The sequence below is a fragment of the Triturus cristatus genome, chromosome 1_2 (genome assembly GCF_964204655.1).
Source record: "Triturus cristatus chromosome 1_2, aTriCri1.1, whole genome shotgun sequence".
Lineage (NCBI taxonomy): Eukaryota > Metazoa > Chordata > Amphibia > Caudata > Salamandridae > Triturus > Triturus cristatus.
The window spans coordinates 802835864-802857003 of NC_140580.1; positions in this window are offsets into that span (position 1 = coordinate 802835864).

The window sequence follows — 21140 nt, forward strand, 5'->3', positions numbered from 1 at the left end:
CACACTATCCCCTGCCTTACTTAACAGTCTTACCAAACCTACTCAACATGTCACTAAATATGGAAGCAGTCCCAGCAAAATGGAAATCAGCAAGGATCAAACCAATCCTCAAAAAACCAAGGGCAGACTCAAAAAAATTAGGAAATTTTAGACCAATTTACTTACTCCAAAACTTCAGGAAGGTAATGGAAACACTAGTGAATAAACAACTCATAACATATTTAGAAAGTCGACAATTGTTCAACCCTTCTCAGTCAGATTTCCGGGCTGGAAACACAGCACAGAAACAACACTAGAAGTATTGGACAGCATAAGACCCTCCACAATGCTGGTCTTATTAGATCTATCAGCTGCTTTCAACACCCTCTCCCATAGCATCCTAACAAAAAGGTTAGAAGAGATTGGTGTCGGAGGGAAAACCCTCAGCTGGATAAAGCACATCCTGAAGGGAAGGACATTCTCTGTAATACTAGAGCCTTATGTATCCCGCACCATATCCGTTGACAAGGGAGTTCCTTAGGGTTCGGTGCTGAGCCCCAGTCTTTTCAATGTATACATTATAAATCTGTCAAAAGTAATAAAATCATATGGATTTGAAGTTACCTCATGCGGATGACACACAGCTGGTCATAACCATGGGACTCAAGCCTGCAGACACCAAAACAATATTTAGAAACTGTGTGAATCATATTGCCGACTAGATGCAGACAAATTGTTTACAACTTAATGCAAATAAAAAGGAGGTGGTACTATTCGGGAAACCACAAGAATTCTGGTCAAATGACAGGAGGCCTACAAGTCTCAGTCCAAGCCCCATCCAAAACACAACAGTAAGGAATCTGGGAATAATAGTAGACAACAATTGCACTACACGTCTTTTTTTGCTAGGGTCATGATGACTGGTCTGGTTCCTTGGAATCAAGAGGAGGATGGAAGAACTCAGGGCGGAAGCTGCAGGACTTCTTCATCAACGGCTAGAAGCAAGAAGTTATTTACTTCAGTTCAAAGGTAAACCAAGAGTCTGAGGCCTAGTACTCAGCTATGTGGAATGGAGAGAGGTGCATTTATTTGTGAAATGGGGTGTGTGGGCGTGTGGGCTGGTGTGCGTGTGTGTGTGTTGGACTTGAGGCAAAAGTGAAACTCTGAGTCCCCTCTTCTTTTTTTGACCTGCCTCTGAATCTTCTTGATGCACTCATCATGAAGCTTGCTTCTTACTGCCCTTCTCCTTGACTCTAAAGTACAGTTTCTGTTTTATAATCCACAGACCTTCTAGTCTCCTGCACGAATGAAAAGTGAAAGCTGAGTCAATGCTCCTGCTTACCTACCGGACCAGTCCAGACAGGCACCTAAGAGTGGACATTCACAAGGAGAATGCAAATGCACCACCTAATTTTGCAATATAGTATATTTTTTATTTTAACAATCATATTTGCAGAACTGGGTAGGTGAGTTCCAGTTCCCTCCCCAACCTAGAAGACAGAACATTTAGATATCTGATTTCTTGGGTCTCTGGGGCAGAAGGACTGTTTGCAATGCATTTATCTGTACTCTGTCGTACTCATTCCTTTGTTTCCTTCCACAACAAATTGATGACAAATGCTGTGTGATTTATTGAGTTTTGGATTAATTGATACCATAAATGGATCACGCACTTGGTAGGGCAGATATGATGAAAGCAACACCAACTTACTGCAGTAACTTCTAATCTATAAGCCACACTGGCCCCATTCACCCACAGGCACATGAAAAGTGATAAATGTTTTAGATATAAAAGGAAGAACATCATTTGTTGGCAACATTCAGGTCTCCTCCTGTTGTGTAACCGTAAACGCCTAACCTACATTTATCCACTTTAGACATTGAAACACTTTTTTATGACTTGAAGATTTTTTAACTAAGTTACTACTGACTCCCCATTAGCCAAATTATTTTTTGTTATTTTAGAACTATGAGGAATTCTTGTTGTGCCATCAATGTGTAGTACTCTGGCGTCAATTCTTTGTAAATCTTTGTTATATAACCCACTAACTCACTCTTTTTATTTCCATCTAGTTGCCTACGATAATCATTTTGTTGATTAACCCTACAATTGGAGCTCACTGGGTGGAAGTGGAAGTGGGACCTTACTTGTGAAGTTGTGACACCTCCCCTGTTATGTCTTCATCTATATTCAGTTAAGACTATTGAACCAGTCAACTTAATAAGTAAGTAATTAACTGCTACTGCTCAATCATGGTGAGCCGGCCTTCAATGGTGTACAGCCATTGCAGGATGTTGCACAGCATTTGCCTGTGGTCAGTGCAGGAGGGTGTGGCAGCAGTTGGCTGGTGGTGGCACTGGTGATGGAATGGCTGGGAAGCTGGAGGCTCAGATGGACCGGCTGCACTGGGGCCCGGCAGAAAAGCATATATTCCCTCCTGCTCCTCTTCCAGGACAACCAGCCACCGGTATTCTATCGGTATGCACTCCTGCATCTTCCTGCCTGTTGGGTCCTACTGGTGGACCAGCAGGAGTAGCTATATTGAAAAACCAAATAGAAAAAAAGGCAAATTGTAAATAATGCTCTGTGCAAACAATTGTTTTCAATTAGTGGGTGGCACAGTAGCAGTACAAGGCTGGTCCCCCATGGCCAGTGGAATGTGATTATTATTAGGAGAGTCAAAAGGCCAATTTTGTTTTACCCGCACATGCCTTTCATAAAAAGCACTGACTGTGTGGCAAAAAAGTATTAAGGCAGAAAACACTGGATTAAACAAACAGTGATTTGTTTTTCTTCCAAAGCTTTTCAAGTAACTATAAAGCCAACACTGTGAGTGGAAAAATAAATTACCTCTCAATAACGAGTACACCATTATGCACTATGGAGTACAATTGTGTGTTGTGCTAAAATAAAGGAGCCATGCCCATTGCTAGCCAGCATGTTCGGTATTTTGCTATTGTCTGAAGCTGGGGGAGATGTATTTGATAATTATCTATTTTTAATTACAATGGCCCTTCTTGTTTCCAAATGCATTTTTCTTTCTACCCTAACTCCAAAGAGGCAGATGATGAATAAATAAGATACTTCGGCACACATCTCATGTGTGAAATGCGGATATTCATATTATCCTGTTGCCGTAAGTAGACATTAGGGAAAATTATGGACTGCACTACAGAGAAAGGAATTTGCTATATGGTTTGCATTTGGCACATTCGGCATTATGTATCCCATATGCCAGTATTGAATGAAAGTGGTGGTTTCAGGAAGGCGGCAGCATCATGACCTGTGGAACTTCCTCCTGTCAGGAGCAGAGATTGCTTTATCAATGTTGGGTGACTACTTGGACGAGTATATTCTTCAAGCACTAGGCTTGTGCTCACATTTGGGTCATCGTGGTTGATCTGATGTCGTGTGGCCGTTTGACCCTTTAGCTTCTTGATGACCTTTGAGTTGTGCAGAATGCACCAGCAGTTTCTGTGGTGATCTCTTCAAGGACCAACGCCTCGGTAAGCACAACCCATGTGCTTTCACTTGAGTCACTACGCTCACTGATGAGCTTGCAGTACTCACCATATTTAACTATCCTTTCATTTAGCACTTCTTTGCAACCGGCTATCGCTGCCTTTAGAGCTTCTCTGTGCTTGGCTTGCACTGCTTTTAGCATTATTGTTCCGGATGGCTCATGGCTCTGTGTTGCGCTGTTGCACAGTACCTTTTTTACAGCCTCACCAGCAGGTTCCTGGCCGATAATACACACATTTCCCTGTAAGGTCTTTGCCTTCTTCATAAGCTTTGCACTGGCTGGAGTGACACTTTGACTGTACATACGCCAACCATCGATTTTCACTTCGACAGAGGTGCATGTGGCATGCATGAGCAGTTTGCTGGGCCAGGGGAAACTCTCTGGGAAAACACTGTCAGTTCTTCGGGTTATGTATCCCCTATTTCTTTGCCAGTTGTAGCTTCGTTTGCGGCCTCAGAGCATGTAGGTGATTTCACCACATAAGGAGCTTGGTATGACACATCTTTATTACTCAGCCTGTAACCAGTAACTGAACATTCTACAATCATGAATTCTATCAACCAAACCCAAGCACTTACGTCACTGTTCTACAGGGTCCATCAGAAACCAAAAGGGTTATTCTATCTTAACTCACAAGACACCACAAGGGTGAGTAGTTTCATCCAAATGCAGTTGATTGTCAACTTTCATAATACCTATGAAATTGTTCTTCTATGATTGCATTAACAGATGTAACCTCATGCAAATCATATGAATTACTTCAGATAAAGGTGGTGTGACTGATAGCTCAATGAGATTTGAAGCCAGGATCTAGAAGTAGTGTACAATTTAATTTAATGCAGATATGGCCAATAAGTGGTCTATTCCATTTTCAGACATGCTAACATTTTAGGCTGCTTTTCTAAAATTGTAAGTATACACAGATTTGTATGTTAGTGTTAAAGGCATTTTATAAATTGTACTTTTATGCCATTCCCTCATTCTGGCTGCATGCAATATCAATCTGATATGGTCACCATATAGTGTATTTACTTATTCAGATATATTAGTAGTTTGTAAGTAGATGCCTGTTTTGCATCTCTTTCAAGATAAAGGCATTGTGCCTGACTGAGAATGCCAAAAGCATATCTTGTATGTAAGGAGTGTAAAAAAGACTCTCTGGGAATATAGGCTGTGTATCTATTTAGGGCCCTGGTTAGAAGATCTCTTGGGAAATGTTTGGGGTATATTTCCTTTGGTATGACGTCAACATATTTATTATGGGATTTTTGCAGTGACTATTTGGGAATGCCAGCAATGTGTAGAACTGTGGGTACAAATAGTGCATCGCTTTGTAGATGTCTGCTAAATGTATAAACAGCGTGACTGTGTATCTCCTTGCTACTGAGGCTCGTTTGAGCTTTGATGTTTTAGCTGCATTGCATCGTCTGACACTTCGTTACCACGGAAACGAGCTGAGGGAATGAGGCACATCACACAGCCCTAAAATGAAAACGTTATTACACTGAATTTGCCAAAGCCAATAGGTCAAGCTTATATTAGGTGTACATGTTATTAGCGGTTGTAATTGTATGCTGCTATGAGATATGTTTGGGAGCACTAACAGAATACACAGATGCAGGCTCTCATATGCATTCAGGCAAAACTCAGATGCGCATGTGTGTGCACTCACACTGTCACAGGCACATGTATACACAGTCACACATAAACCTGCACATCAATTACCATGCACTTCTACAAATAAAAAGCCAGAAATATTGGCCATGCCAATGCTTGTTTAGAATGGTTTAAGTTCATTTAATAAATAATGAGAAGCTAACATTGCAGCTGTGCTGAGTACTGGCCTAAAGTTGCTTTGTAGCTAGCATAGGGAGTTTATTTGTGAAGTTTCTAGTTCCACCCATTCAACTCCTTCCAGGTTTCTGGGACACCTACTGAATGCATGCACAACACCAATGTGCAGCAACAAAAACCAGCATATGTGTAACTAAACAGAGAGTGATAGAAATCAATACCCTGAGCAGTGGTGCTCAAAGGAGACAGTCAAAGAGCTCTGCCACAAGGGTATTTTATGAAGCATGTGATTTTGGGAGCAGTGATGTTGCTCTGTAAGTTATTAGAACCCTTAGCCGATGCCTACAATACTATCCGTTCAAGCACTTGAACCATCCTCACCAGCACTACTGTATACACCTGGGGGCAGATTTACAACCCCTTGCAACACTTTTGCGCCGCTGTTGCATCACTTTTTGTGACGCAATGACAGTGTAAACGATTCACCACATTGCAGCCCATTTACAACGTGACGCATCTAGGGAGATGCGTCACATTGTAAAGCCCTGCGTCCCATTATACCTGCATCAGATATAATGTATGCAGGGTGGGCTTCCCACGCAAAAAGCCATGTAGAACTTACGCAGTGAAATTTACAATATTTCACTGCGTCACTCTACACCTTCACTGCGTCAAAATCCCTATGCCTGCTCAGACCAGGCGTAAGGAATGACGCAAGGCATTTTAAATGGTACTCACCTATCTGTTGTGGCGCATTGCTGGAGTTGTGTCACTTTTATGAGCAACTCCAGCAATGCGTCACTTTTGGGTCAACAGATGCATCAGAATATCTGACGCATCTGTCAATCTTTGTGTCATGGTGTGCTGAATTGTAAATACGGTGCATCCATGGTAGCGCAAGGGTTTTGTATGGAGGCGCAGGGAAACTGACGCATCTTTACAGATGCATCAGTTTCTTGTGAATCTGCCCCCTGGTATTTCTACTGATGACTGTGGAGCCCTAGGATATTTCTATGTAATTGAGACCCAAAGAAGGGTGCTGAGAGTCTGCACACAGCGAAGCACCAGTGTTGATCCCTACAGAGTCCCAGAACATCACTGAGTCAAGGATGCAAATGATGATGTATCAACAACTGAGAAAAGCAGTGTTAAAAAGCTGTACAAAAACTAGAATAGTGGTGGCATCCTTTAAAAAGTGTAGAATGTATGTGTCATTCTTGAGAACAGTGCTTGGTGACTGTAATAGCTGTGACGGCATGGCTTAGTGATTGCATCACCCATGAGATTGTATAGTGACCTTATTGCCCCTAGGAAGAGTGCTTGGCGACCCTACTGTACCTAGAAGAGCGTAGTGACTTACTTCTCCCTGAGAGAAGTGCAATTTACCTATTCCACCCATGAGTGCAGAGTACCCCCGGGAGCAGCACTCAGGGTCTGATTTAGAGTTGGCGGACGTGTTACTCTGGCACATGACAGATATCCCATCCTTCTTTTTGCAATTCCATTATATCCTATGGCTCTTGTAACAACGTGGTCATATATTCATCACTTTTTGACTAAGTAGTTATTTGTCAAAATCTAAATTAGGCCTTGAGTAGTGGCACAACTCCATAGAGCAGTGTTTAGCGACAGTACCAGCCGAAACAGGAGGGCTTCATGACAGATCCATCCCTGGGAGCAGTGTGAGTGACTACCTGCTGTTCCCTGAGAGAAGTCTTGGTGACTGCACAAGTCCAGAGAATAGTACGTAGTGACCGCTTAAGTCCAGACAACAGTGCTTAATGTTTGCACAAGTTATGAGAGCACTAGTTAGTGACTGCACGCGTTCTGGTCTACCTCTAAATGACTTTGTTGAGATTCTGCATTTCATGCCACGTTCTAGCTAATATGCTGTACATATTTAGATAAATCAAAGTTTTATTTTTAGTGTGGTACTCTTAGAAAACATAACAAGAGTAATGACATTTAAACCCTCGTTTTGGACATGTACCATTTTTTCATTTCACATTTTCGTTCTATAATCCTGGGCCGATCACTGAACATATATGCTAATATAGATATCCCCTGTAAAGGCATTAGGCTGCTTTGTTCTACATCCGAGCAACTACTTTGACAAGCAAAGGGGCCAAATCGTGTAAAATGAGCATTGCAGGAGCTTCTAATTGATGACAGTTAATGCCATAGCGCTGACCAGTATCTTAATTAGTGGAAGTGCTGTAGCACTGCCATGTCACCGCCTAGGACAGTATTAAAGACAGGCAGGCAACATATAATTATATTGTGGCATTTCACCTTGAAGGACGGACTTCGTTTCCCTGACACCCGCGCCCCTATCAAGTTACCAGCAGGCCATCGTCTTCAAGCTGCATTAAATGGTTGCTTGTCACAGGAATGTACAAAAGAGGCAGCATTGGTTGACATATCTGAAATAAACAACAACATACACAAAGTAAAATATTAACATATTTCAAACATAACAGCACAACACTACGAAACAGGCAACCAGAACGCGACAGCATTTGTATAGAGAGGATTTTAAAATCGTAATGCTTTACTTCATAGGTATCCATTTCTAGAGCAGAAAAGACGTTGATTTCTCTAGCTAGAAGAGGTGTGATGGAGCAAGGACTTGTGGAAAAGAGACTTGCTTGTACGCGATTCGCTCCTTTACCTCACTAACATGTTATTAAGTCCGTTTTGTGAATAACTAATGCGCACCACACAAACATAGGGGTTAGGTAAGCTTGCATATGTGTTTGCTAACGTTAGCAACTCGAACGAATTACTAAAAGCGCTTTAACAGGAAAATCTTTACTGTGCATGCGTCAACTGCATCTACACAGTGTGACGAAATAACGCTTGGAGGGAAATTCTTGCGCATGAGTAGAAGGCACTAAAATGCAAAGACTTGCGTGTATGGCACCTGCTTAGCTGAAGCAAAAATGAGCTATTTACTAATGCTAATGCGGGGAAAGTATTAATAAGCAAAAGGGAATAAAGTAGAGATGGGTGGTCTCCAGTGAAACCATTTATTTTTTAAAGTAACATTTTTCTTTTTGACTTTGCCACTAGTGTGCATTTGGGCCTCTCGTGAATAACTGAAGTAAGCTAAACCATGTGACAGCTGCGCATAACTATTGAGAGTGGACCCGGAAGGATGACTTAAGGGTCGGAAGAAGGACTAGGTCACAGAGTGTCTGAGCATGAGAACAGGTGGTGAAAAGTTCAGATGAATGGATCTACATGTCAGATTTTTACCAAATGTTGCAGATGAAATGTGAATGCGGGTGGGAAATAAAAATTATGAACAATGTTAGAACCGGCGGTCTCTAGTTGGCAGAGGTATACACTTCTGACAAATAGGGACCAACCAACTCTAGTCAGGGAAAGGGGATTACACACTCAGATAACCCCTGCTACCCCCTTGGTAGCTTGGCAGAGCAGACAGGCTTATCTCAGAGGCAGTGTGTTAAGCATTTATGCCCACATACAGTAATAAAGTGAATACACTACAGATGGACACGACACAGAAAGTATTATAAAAATAGTATTTTTATATAAGGCTTTAGCACAAGACCAAATAACGACAAAAATATACCACAGTCTTGATAAATACTCTTTGGAAGAAAAGATAATAGTTCAAGTAAGGTTTCTTCTTGGCAAATAGTTCTTTAGCAAAGTATTCTTCTGAGCACGGTTCTTTGGCAACAATGTAACCCCCACAGGAGTCACACGACGTCGAGTCTACAAGATTCCCAAGGTTCGGCGTCGACCGCGAGGAGCGCTACGTCGAGCCTGGAGTTGCAACAGACCCCACAAGTACAGTACCTTGAGAAACGAAGAAAACGATGATCCACGGCGTCGAGATGTCGGCGTCGAGGTCGGCGTCGATCGTGCCTCGGAATCGGGTCAATCCGCAGCGGCGCCGAGGGATGTCGGGCCGGAGCAGCGCTCACGGCGTCGAGAAGGGCGTCGAGTCGATGCGATCAGCAGCGGCGTCGGGACGGGGTCGCTTGGAGGTGGAGCCGATACTCACTCCTCACTGGCGTCGATACCGGCGTCGAGACGGGGTCACTTGGAGCTGGGGCCGATACCCACTGCTCACTGGCGTTGCTGCTGGCGTCGAGACTGCAGATTTTCCCTTGTGTACTGGAAACAACACTTTCCAGTAATTCAGCAAATGGTGAAGTCCTTTGGCCCTGTGACTTCAGCAGGAGACTGGCACTTCTTCCAGTCCTTGGAGATTTCCTAGCAAGTGTTCAGAGAGTACACACCAAGTTCCTCTCTCCTTGTTCCTTGGCGAAAATAAAGAAGCAGCTTTCAGGTTCCTCCACAGCAAAACAGCACTCTGGCAGAAAGGGGAGGCAAGTCCTTAGATCAGCAGGCTTCTTGTCCTTGGTACAGGTTTCCTTGTCAGAAGTGATCTGAGTTCTTGGTTCAGGGGTCCTTCTCTTATACCCCTTTTTCCCTTTGTTCCCTTTGTCCAAGCAGGGAGATTCCCACCATCTCAGGTTTGTTGTGGGTGTTGCCAGGCAGAGGCACCTGGCCTATTCACTGAGCAGGGCAGGGTCCTCAGCCGCCCAGCAGGAGGCGGAGCCAGTATTGTCACTGGCAGGAGCAGGGCTATCATTCGCCCAGCAGGAGGCGGAGCCAGTATTGTGTCAGGCAGGGCAGGCTACTCTTCCCTCACTCTATGTGTAAACGCCCCATTCACCCCACACTGACTCACTCAGACCTCTGGAGCCACCCAGCCCCTGACACACACACCAAACCAGCAGAGACCGGTAGATAGTTGGACAAGAAAATAGCCACTTTCTAAAAGTGCTATTTTCAAACATAGAATTTAAAAACCATCCATCCTAAAGGGTGTGTTATTAAATTCTGAGTTCAGGGATACTAAACTCGACTTGCTACCATGCTCCCTGCGTCAGATAGATTATAATGGAGTTAATAATCAGTCTGCCCAGTCTGGCCTATTGGAGGCAGGTAGCCCTTCAATAGTGAAAAACGAAAATGGCTGTAAGTCACTATTAGGTCATGCCACACACATCAGGGCATGACCTACCTTTTACCAACAATGCACCCTGCCCTAGGGCCTACCATAGAGGTGTCTGAAATGTGGCAAAGTGAAGGTTTAGAGACTGGCAAGTAGGTTTCCTTACCAAGTCGACATGGCAGTCAGGGACTGCACGCAGGCGCTGCGGTGGCAGGCCTGAGACACATTTTACACGCTGCTTCTGTGGGTGGCACAACCAGTGCTGCAAGCCCACCAGCAGCAGTTAACTTACACGCCCTTGGCACACGCAGTGCACTAGACTAGGGTCTGAACAGTAAGTCAACCAAGCCAATCATGGTAACACCAATCAATGTAACAATTTAACATAGGGAGCACTTGCACTGTGGCACTGATCAGCAGTGGCACAGTGCCCAAAGCAATAATCCAGCAAAAACATCGTAAACAGAGGAGGCAAACAGAAAAAAATGGAGGAGAGACTCATGCCAATGATGCCAGGTCTAACACGTGTCCCCTCCAGCTGAAATGTGGGGAGAACTACCCTTCACCCAGGGAGTCCTCATCACTAAGGCGGAATAATCTGGACAGACCATCAGCATTGGCGTGATCTGTACCAGGGCGGTGTTCCACCGTAAAGTCCATCCCCTGTAGGGAAATGGACCACCTCAACAGTTTTGGGTTCTCACCCCTCATCTGCATTAACCATCTGAGGGGCCTGTGGTCTGTCTGAACCCGGAAGTGAGTCCCAAACAGGTAGGGTCTTAGCTTCTTCAGCGCCCAGACCACAGCAAATGCCTCACGCTCTATCGCACTCCACCTTTGTTCCCTGGGAAGTAACCTCCGGCTGATGAAGGCTACAGGTAAGTCTCGGCCCTCCTCATTCATCTGTGCTAGAACAGCCCCCACACCATGCTCTGAAGCGTCTGTCTGGACAATGAATTCTTTTGAAAAGTCGGGTGCCTGGAGGACCGGTGCTGTACACATTGCAGTTTTCAGGGTGTCAAAGGCGTTCTGACAGGCGTCAGTCCAGATCACAAGTCTCGGCTGCTTCCTGGAAGTCAGCGAGGTCAGGGGGTGCACAATGTTGCCATACCCCTTGACAAACCTCCTGTAGTAACCCGTGAGACCCAAGAAGGCTCTCACCTGAGTCTGGGTTTTGGGCGGTTCCCAAGCCAGGATGGTATCTATCTTGGGTTGCAGGGGGGCCACCTTGCCGCTCCCTACTTGGTGCCCCAAGTACACCACTGAACCCTGCCCAATCTGGCACTTACTAGCCTTGATTGTGAGGCCTGCTCTGCGCAGGGCCAACAACACTTCCTGGAGGTGGCGCAAGTGTTCCTCCCAGCTGGCGCTGAACACTGCTATATCGTCCAGGTAGGCGGCGCTGAAATCTTCCAGCCCGGCCAATACCTGGTTAACCAACCTCTGGAATGTGGCAGGGGCATTCTTCATCCCAAAGGGCATCACACGGAACTGGTAGTGCCCATCTGGTGTGGAGAATGCAGACCTCTCTTTTGCCCCATCAGTCAAGGCGATCTGCCAGTACCCAGACGTAAGATCAAACGTACTAAGGTACCGGGCAGCCCCCAACCGATCGATGAGCTCATCAGCTCTGGGGATGGGGTGCGCGTCAGTCTTGGTGACCGAATTGAGTCCTCGGTAATCCACGCAGAACCGAAGTTCTGGTGAAGCACCAGGCGCTGCAGCCTTTGGGACCAAGACCACTGGGCTGGCCCAAGGACTGCTAGAGGACTCAACCACCCCTAAGGCAAACATCTTGGAGACCTCCTCCTTGATATATGCTCTGACCTTTTCAGTCACCCTGTAGGCCTTTTGCCTCACAGGAGTGCTGTCCCCAGTGTCCACATCATGGACACACCACTGAGTGACACCAGGGATTAAGGAGAACAGATCAGGGAATTGTACCAACAGATGGCGACAATCTTGCTGCTGCTCAGGGGTCAGTGTGTCAGAGAGGACAACAGCATCCACTGACCCATCTTTTTCTTTTGCACACAGGAGGTCAGGAAGAGGCTCACTCTCCTCCTCCATCCCAGCATCTGTGGCAAGGAGCATGCCCACTTCGGACCTTTCTAAGTGGGGCTTTAACCGGTTGACATGCAGGACCCTTAAGGGGTTCCTGGGAGACTTCAAGTCCACCAAGTAGGTGACATCGCTCTTTTTCTCCACAACCTCAAATGGTCCGGTCCACCTGTCCTTGAGCGCACAAGGTTCCACAGGGGCCATGACCCAAACTTTCTGACCAGGTTGAAGCTCAACCAGAGTGGCATTCTGATCGTACCACCGCTTCATCTCTTCCTGGCTGGCCTCCAGATTTGCCTGAGCAAGATCTCTGAAGCGCCGAGTCTGGTTCCTAAAGGCCAGCATGTAACTATATACATCCTGGGGAGGTTTCCTGGGAGATTGCTCCCAGCCTTCTTTAACCAGACTCAAAGGTCCTCTTACCGGGTGACCATACAAAAGCTCAAAGGGGCTGAACCCTAGAGACTTCTGTGGCACCTCACGGTAAGCAAACAGCAGGCATGGCAAGAGGACGTCCCATTTACGCCTCATTGGTTCTTCAAGACCCATGATCATGCCTTTTAGGGTCCGGTTGAATCTCTCAACCAGCCCATTACCTTGAGGGTGGTAAGGAGTGGTAAACTTGTAGGTTACCCCACACTCCTTCCACAGAGACTTCATATAATTCGAAATGAAGTTGGTGCCCCGGTCTGACACCACCTCTCTGGGGAACCCCATGCGGGAGAAAACACCCATCAGTGCCCGTCCCACCACGGGGGCCGTCACTGTTCGGAGAGGGATGGCTTCCGGGTACCGGGTGGCATGGTCCACCAAGACCAGGATAAACCTGTTGCCCATGGCTGTCTTGGGGTCCAGTGGCCCCACAATGTCAATTCCCACTCGCTCAAAGGGGGTACTGACGACGGGAAAAGGTTGGAGGGGAGCCTTCTGCTTCCGCCCACTTTTCCCACTTGCCTGGCAAGTTTGACAGGTCCTACAATGGATATCTGAATCCCTTCTCATCTGGGGCCAATAAAAATGGGTGACAAGCCTGTCATAGGTCTTGTCCTGCCCCAGATGTCCAGCTAACGGAACGTCATGAGCCAACCCAGTAGGAAGGCTCTGAAGCGCTGGGGTACCACCAGCACACGGGCTGACCCAGGTTCAGCAGCCTTAGGCTCGCTATACAGGAGGTCGTTCTCCCAGTAGACCCAATGTGATCCTGACTGATCACCTGTCGTTTGGGCTGAGGCCTGCTGCCTCATACCCACAAGAGAAGGGCACACTTTCTGCTCAGCACAAAATTCCTCCCTGGAGGGACCACAATCCTGCTGCCAATGGGTCAGCTCGGGCAGGTCTCCCAGTTCGGCCACTTGTTCTCCTGTCGGTTCCAGGGCATCCCCCTCAGGGTCTGCTCCCTCCTGGACCGCGGGAACGATGGGGGACGGTTTCCCGCGCCCCCTGCCTCTTCTCTTCATGGTTGGGACCTGGGCCATACTTTCAGGCTCCGGGCCCCCATCAACACCCTTACTGACTGACATGGACCGGGTGGTCGCACACACCCACTCAGGCAGACCCAACATTTCCAGATGCGCTTTTCTCTCCACCTTAGCCCAAGGGGAGTCCTCCAAATCATTGCCCAGGAGACAATCAACAGGTATGGCGGGCCTCACAGCAACCTGAAGAGTACCTGAGACCCCCCCCCACTCAAAGGGAACTTGAGCTACCTCACACTGACTCTGTGAGTTGTCAGCAGCTACAACGGGGTAGAATGCATGAGGGACCACCTGCTCTCTGGACACCAAGTGACACTTGACAGCTGTCACACTCGCTCCGGTGTCTCTGAGAGCTTCCACCCTATGGCCATTAATGGTCACCCACTGCCTATATTTCTTAGTGTTACTAGGCAGAGGGGTTGGAGGGACCATTTCCACGTCTCCTAAAGAGACCAGGGACATTTCTGCGGGACCCCACCCACCGGGGGCACCCATCTCCTCCCCTCCCAGGGCTACACTCGCTACCTGCCGAGGGGGTGCACGCGGCGGTGCATTCGAATCCTTCATGGGACACTGGGGATCATAATAACGGTGTCCCACCTGCTTACAGGCATAGCAGGTCATGGGGCCCCTGTGAACAGGTTTACCTGTCGGGGCCTCTGGCTTCTTTACAGGGGGAGGCTGGGAACCCTTCCCTTGGTTCCCTTGGGGACTACTTTGGGGCCCTTTCTGAAACTCCCTCTGTTTACCCCTGTCCCCCCCACTCTTCTGCTGGGGACCCTGCCCACCTTTGGCTGAGTCTCCCACTGGACCCTTGTGGACCCTGGTACTGACCCAGCGGTCCGCCTCCTCAGCAAGTTTTCTAGGGTTAGATAGCTTGCTATCAACAAGGTGCTGGCGTAGCTCTGGAAAACAGTTATTAGACAAGTTCTCGCAAGCAAACAAATCATAAAGAGCATCATAACTATCAACCTTGCTACCCTTTATCCAACCATCCATGGTTCTGCAGAAGAAAGACACATATTCAACCCACGTAGTACCAGGCAACTTCTTACATTCTCTAAAGGTTTGTCTGTACTTTTCTGGAGTTAAGCCATATCTCAGCATTAAAGCATCTTTCATATGAGTATAAGACATCCTATCCTCAGCAGGAAGGCTCAACAAGGTATCTCTCCCTTCATTTGTAAAGCGGCTCCACAACCCCGTTCCCCAATCTTTCTCAGGGACCCGGTGGGCCAACAATGCTAACTCATACGCTTTAAACCATTGGCTAATATCTTCATTCTTACTGTAATCCTTGATCACATCTTTAGGAAAATAAAACCTACTTTCTGCAGGCACAGATGGAGTGCTGCCACCAGAGGGATTCAACTCTAAACTCTTAGTTTTAAGCTCCATCTCCCTCACCATCTTCTCACGTTCAAACGCTAATTTCTCTCTCTCAAAATCTAATCTTTTGCTCTCCATTTCAGCTTCTCTCTTGCTTCTTGCATTCTCTAATTCCAACTGCCCTCCTAATTTAAGTTTTGCCATTTCTAACTTGTACCCCCTCTCCTTCTCCCTGTCTTCTAATTCTTCGGGGGAAAGGCTCCTAGAGGACGCACTACTGCCTGGAGATGACACTGGCCCACCTGTGGGCTCTTCCTCTTCCTCTTCTTCTTCCTCTTCCGGTACCACCACCGGATCAGAGGGATTTCTGGCCTCTAACCAGGCCTTCAGCGCTTTGAGGAAGTCGTCTTTCCTTGTGAGACCTGTGGTAGGAACTTTAAACTGCTTGCAAAATCCTTTTAGATCCTTTAGCACGTAGGAATCTATCTTCTCCTTATCAAATTCCCCCACAACAAGCTCCACAGTTGTAGCAGCTCTGGCATTCTCCATGGTCAAAACTGGCAGTGTTTAAAAAAATCAGATCCAGGAAAGCGGAGAACAAAAATAGGCAATCCTACCAAAACAGAATGTGGCTGCGTTATGGTCTGCTTTCACTATGTAGCGTACACTAATCACTGCACATGAGTCATAAATGCAAAGTTCAATCCTCACCGCTGACCACCAATGTTAGAACCGGCGGTCTCTAGTTGGCAGAGGTATACACTTCTGACAAATAGGGACCAACCAACTCTAGTCAGGGAAAGGGGATTACACACTCAGATAACCCCTGCTACCCCCTTGGTAGCTTGGCAGAGCAGACAGGCTTATCTCAGAGGCAGTGTGTTAAGCATTTATGACCACATACAGTAATAAAGTGAATACACTACAGATGGACACGACACAGAAAGTATTATAAAAATAGTATTTTTATATAAGGCTTTAGCACAAGACCAAATAACGACAAAAATATACCACAGTCTTGATAAATACTCTTTGGAAGGAAAGATAATAGTTCAAGTAAGGTTTCTTCTTGGCAAATAGTTCTTTAGCAAAGTATTCTTCTGAGCACGGTTCTTTGGCAACAATGTAACCCCCACAGGAGTCACACGACGTCGAGTCTACAAGATTCCCAAGGTTCGGCGTCGACCGCGAGGAGCGCTACGTCGAGCCTGGAGTTGCAACAGACCCCACAGGTACAGTACCTTGAGAAACGAAGAAAACGATGATCCACGGCGTCGAGATGTCGGCGTCGAGGTCGGCGTCGATCGTGCCTCGGAATCGGGTCAATCCGCAGCGGCGCCGAGGGATGTCGGGCCGGAGCAGCGCTCACGGCGTCGAGAAGGGCGTCGAGTCGATGCGATCAGCAGCGGCGTCGGGACGGGGTCGCTTGGAGGTGGAGCCGATACTCACTCCTCACTGGCGTCGATACCAGCGTCGAGACGGGGTCACTTGGAGCTGGGGCCGATACCCACTGCTCACTGGCGTTGCTGCTGGCGTCGAGACTGCAGATTTTCCCTTGTGTACTGGAAACAACACTTTCCAGTAATTCAGCAAATGGTGAAGTCCTTTGGCCCTGTGACTTCAGCAGGAGACTGGCACTTCTTCCAGTCCTTGGAGATTTCCTAGCAAGTGTTCAGAGAGTACACACCAAGTTCCTCTCTCCTTGTTCCTTGGCGAAAATAAAGAAGCAGCTTTCAGGTTCCTCCACAGCAAAACAGCACTCTGGCAGAAAGGGGAGGCAAGTCCTTAGATCAGCAGGCTTCTTGTCCTTGGTACAGGTTTCCTTGTCAGAAGTGATCTGAGTTCTTGGTTCAGGGGTCCTTCTCTTATACCCCTTTTTCCCTTTGTTCCCTTTGTCCAAGCAGGGAGATTCCCACCATCTCAGGTTTGTTGTGGGTGTTGCCAGGCAGAGGCACCTGGCCTATTCACTGAGCAGGGCAGGGTCCTCAGCCGCCCAGCAGGAGGCGGAGCCAGTATTGTCACTGGCAGGAGCAGGGCTATCAGTCGCCCAGCAGGAGGCGGAGCCAGTATTGTGTCAGGCAGGGCAGGCTACTCTTCCCTCACTCTATGTGTAAACGCCCCATTCACCCCACACTGACTCACTCAGACCTCTGGAGCCACCCAGCCCCTGACACACACACCAAACCAGCAGAGACCGGTAGATAGTTGGACAAGAAAATAGCCACTTTCTAAAAGTGCTATTTTCAAACATAGAATTTAAAAACCATCCATCCTAAAGGGTGTGTTATTAAATTCTGAGTTCAGGGATACTAAACTCGACTTGCTACCATGCTCCCTGCGTCAGATAGATTATAATGGAGTTAATAATCAGTCTGCCCAGTCTGGCCTATTGGAGGCAGGTAGCCCTTCAATAGTGAAAAACGAAAATGGCTGTAAGTCACTATTAGGTCATGCCACACACATCAGGGCATGACCTACCTTTTATCAACAATGCACCCTGCCCTAGGGCCTACCATAGAGGTGTCTGAAATGTGGCAAAGTGAAGGTTTAGAGACTGGCAAGTAGGTTTCCTTACCAAGTCGACATGGCAGTCGGGGACTGCACGCAGGCGCTGCGGTGGCAGGCCTGAGACACATTTTACACGCTGCTTCTGTGGGTGGCACAACCAGTGCTGCAAGCCCACCAGCAGCAGTTAACTTACACGCCCTTGGCACACGCAGTGCACTAGAATAGGGTCTGAACAGTAAGTCAACCAAGCCAATCATGGTAACACCAATCAATGTAACAATTTAACATAGGGAGCACTTGCACTGTGGCACTGATCAGCAGTGGCACAGTGCCCAAAGCAATAATCCAGCAAAAACATCGTAAACAGAGGAGGCAAACAGAAAAAAATGGAGGAGAGACTCATGCCAATGATGCCAGGTCTAACAAACAAATATTAAGAGGATGGGTCTGTGAACAATGAGCTAACTGAAAAAGTGATATGTAAGCATGGTGTGATGATCTTCCCCCCATTGCCTGAACAATTAGATTTAGTATTTTTACGATATTGAAACTTTAGTGGGTGGTACATGAAGAACGAAAGGTATAATTGAGATAGCCTTAGTTAGTTAGTCAGACGAAGATTTACTGAATGTTGCAGAGCCCTGGATGATGCTGACGGAGTAACTGGTGATGCTGATGCTGGGAGAGATGCTGTGAGATGCTGATGAAGAATCAAATGCAGAGTCTGAAGCAGAAGTTTCTATCCTAATTTAATTGGGTTAGATAAGAAGATCACAGAAGAATCTTGAGGAGGAAGAGAGTGTCAGAGAGGGGCGCGACGTAACTGTAGGTGTTAGAGAGGTCACCTAACCTGTCCTGAATCCTGTCCTGAAGTCTTTGTCTCCTGAACTATCCCGGGGGACCCTTACCAGCCCTTTAGCCAGGGGGTTGGTTTTCACACCATTCTTGGTAAACATAATTGTGTACATTTGTAGATGTTCTTTTCTCTCTGTCCTCTCCCTTTCTGAGCATAAGTCATTGCAAGAGTTCGAAGTATGTGTTTGATGACTGATTAATCGGATTCTCTCCCCTACGAGTGATGGTGCCTGTACTGTATTTTTGAAGTGGTTCACATGCATTTAATTTAGAAAAAGCCTTAAAACTTTCCTGAGTCTGTGGTTATTTACTTCAAGGTATAGAAAAGTTAGAGTCATGCACATTATCACCATCAATTAGTTCAACTAATAGTCCATCGACCAGAGGAAAGAACTTTTTGATTAGTGAGAGGTTAGTTAGGGATGATGAATAACTAATCCTGATATTGTGGTCACACATAAAATCTTTGACTCCAGCGGTTTACTCAATTGAGTGTTTATGGGTCCAGGTGAGGATATGGTAGTAGAGTATCTGTTGTTGGTACGCCGCTGGATCCGTTTTCTGGTAGCAGAGTTATGGATATTATTGACTAGTTTGTTGATAAATATTGATTATGAATTTATTTTTATCAAAAAGAGTTAGCGTCTTGTTTTATGTTGTCTAGAAATTCCCGGAGAATCAATAGTGGGTGGTGACAGAAGCCATACTACAGTGAGGTTACTCGTCTGTTGGAATAGCACTAAGAAGCTACGCAGGGCTGGCAGTGTTAAAATAAGGACTATTTCATGTAAAAGTTGAGCATGAGTGAAAGCAAAAGGTTCGCTGGTGAAACTTTGGTCTTCTATTTCCTAGTAAGGGTAACACTGAAGGAGTAACAGGTTCTCTCGAGCTTGAATGAAGGTTAAACAGAGGTCTTACTCGCAGTAGAAGAGGAGCAATTCTGAACCTCTAGATTAATTTGGAAATCTATCCTATGTTTAGCGGAACAGGCAGAGTAGCGAATGTTTCTATGTTGTTACTAACGGATTTCACTTTAGAGAAAAGAAAAGTAAAGAAATACGTTTTACGTATTACCTTGTGAAGGGAGAGTCAGTCGCCGGAGTAGTGCTGACGTCACAGAGAGCCGCGCTGGAATTGGTTGAAACAGCGGGTGTGAGACAGAAGCAGATTGTAAAGGAGGAGTCAGTAGTAAGGATTAAAAGCTAACGTCACAAAAGGCCGTGCTGGCATTGGTCAGACCACAAGCGCGAGCCTGAATCTGATTGGTTGATTGAATAGAAGCAACTTTAGGATTGGGCGACGAAAATTTGCATGTTGAACTCTGATTTGACTACTAGTGTGCGTCACCATGATAGAAGAGCTCATGGGTTTGCGGATTATTGTTTCCTATAGCGAGCATTTAGAATGTATGGAGAAAAGAGGAAAGTGTCGTTAATAAAGAAAATTAAGAATTTCTTTAAGAAAGGTAAGCCTGTGTTGACTAGAGAGGGAATTCCTATTCCGCCACCAAAGACGCCTGCTTTATTTATGATGATGGAAAGAGGATATCATACTTGTGTATGGCTGGATAATTGGATAGAATATACGAAAGATGATGGTGTCCAAAAGGAGGTCTACATGTTGCAGCCTTTAGATTTAATGACAATCAGGATTTCGTCAGGACCAAAATGAACTTATGCTACTGCTGTAACAATCGTGTAGTCCAAAAGTAAAACACACCAGTGATGAAATATACAAAACCTACTTGAGTAAGGGTTGTCATAGACTCCCAAATAGTTTTGGAGTTGTTTTCAAATCCCGTAAAAGTACGGGAGCCCTCCTCACCTCACCTGGCATCCGCTCAGATAAATGAGGCCCCGCTCTGTCCGTCGGTACCTCCGGCTGTATCGAGCTGGATGGGATGGACTTTAGCAGTTATTTTGTCAAACTGCTTCTACACTTGTTTTTAATCTCATCACCTGGTCAGTTATTAATAAAATGTCTGTTCCCGCCAGTTAGATGATCTTAATATTGGCACTCACCATGTATGGTTCACTTGCACTGCTTTCATCATCACCACCATTTAAACACATGTTAGCTACATCATGTGGATTCTCAACAAGATATGAACACTTGAGTAAAAACCTTATCTATTTCTAAAAGATATGGTTGCTCATATAAGATGCAGCCCTCACGTTTTGGAGGGTGTTGCACGACTGAATGAATCCCAAATACTTGCTACTCTTGGTGGCTGATGGGATTTATCAAAAATGATAATGTTCACTTGCTTCCTAATTTTCTGAGTATTCTTACTGAATTTTGTAGTGCTCATTGTTTTTGACCCTAGGTTTCTTTGCTGGTGTTTTTTTACAATACATTGATGGACTACTAGTGGCATCAAAATCACGAGATGATTGTGTCACTGACTTACTTGCGTTGCTGAACCATTTGGCTGATGGAGGACACAAGGTGTCTCCAGAAAACTTGCAATTTTGTCAACAAGAAGTTAGATATTTAGGCCACAAAATAGAAAGAGGAGCTAGAAAAGTGACCCCAGAAAGAATAAAGATAATCAAGCAAATGCAGTTACCGCAGACACAAAGGGAGATAAGAATGTTTCTCGGAGTAGTTGGGTACTGT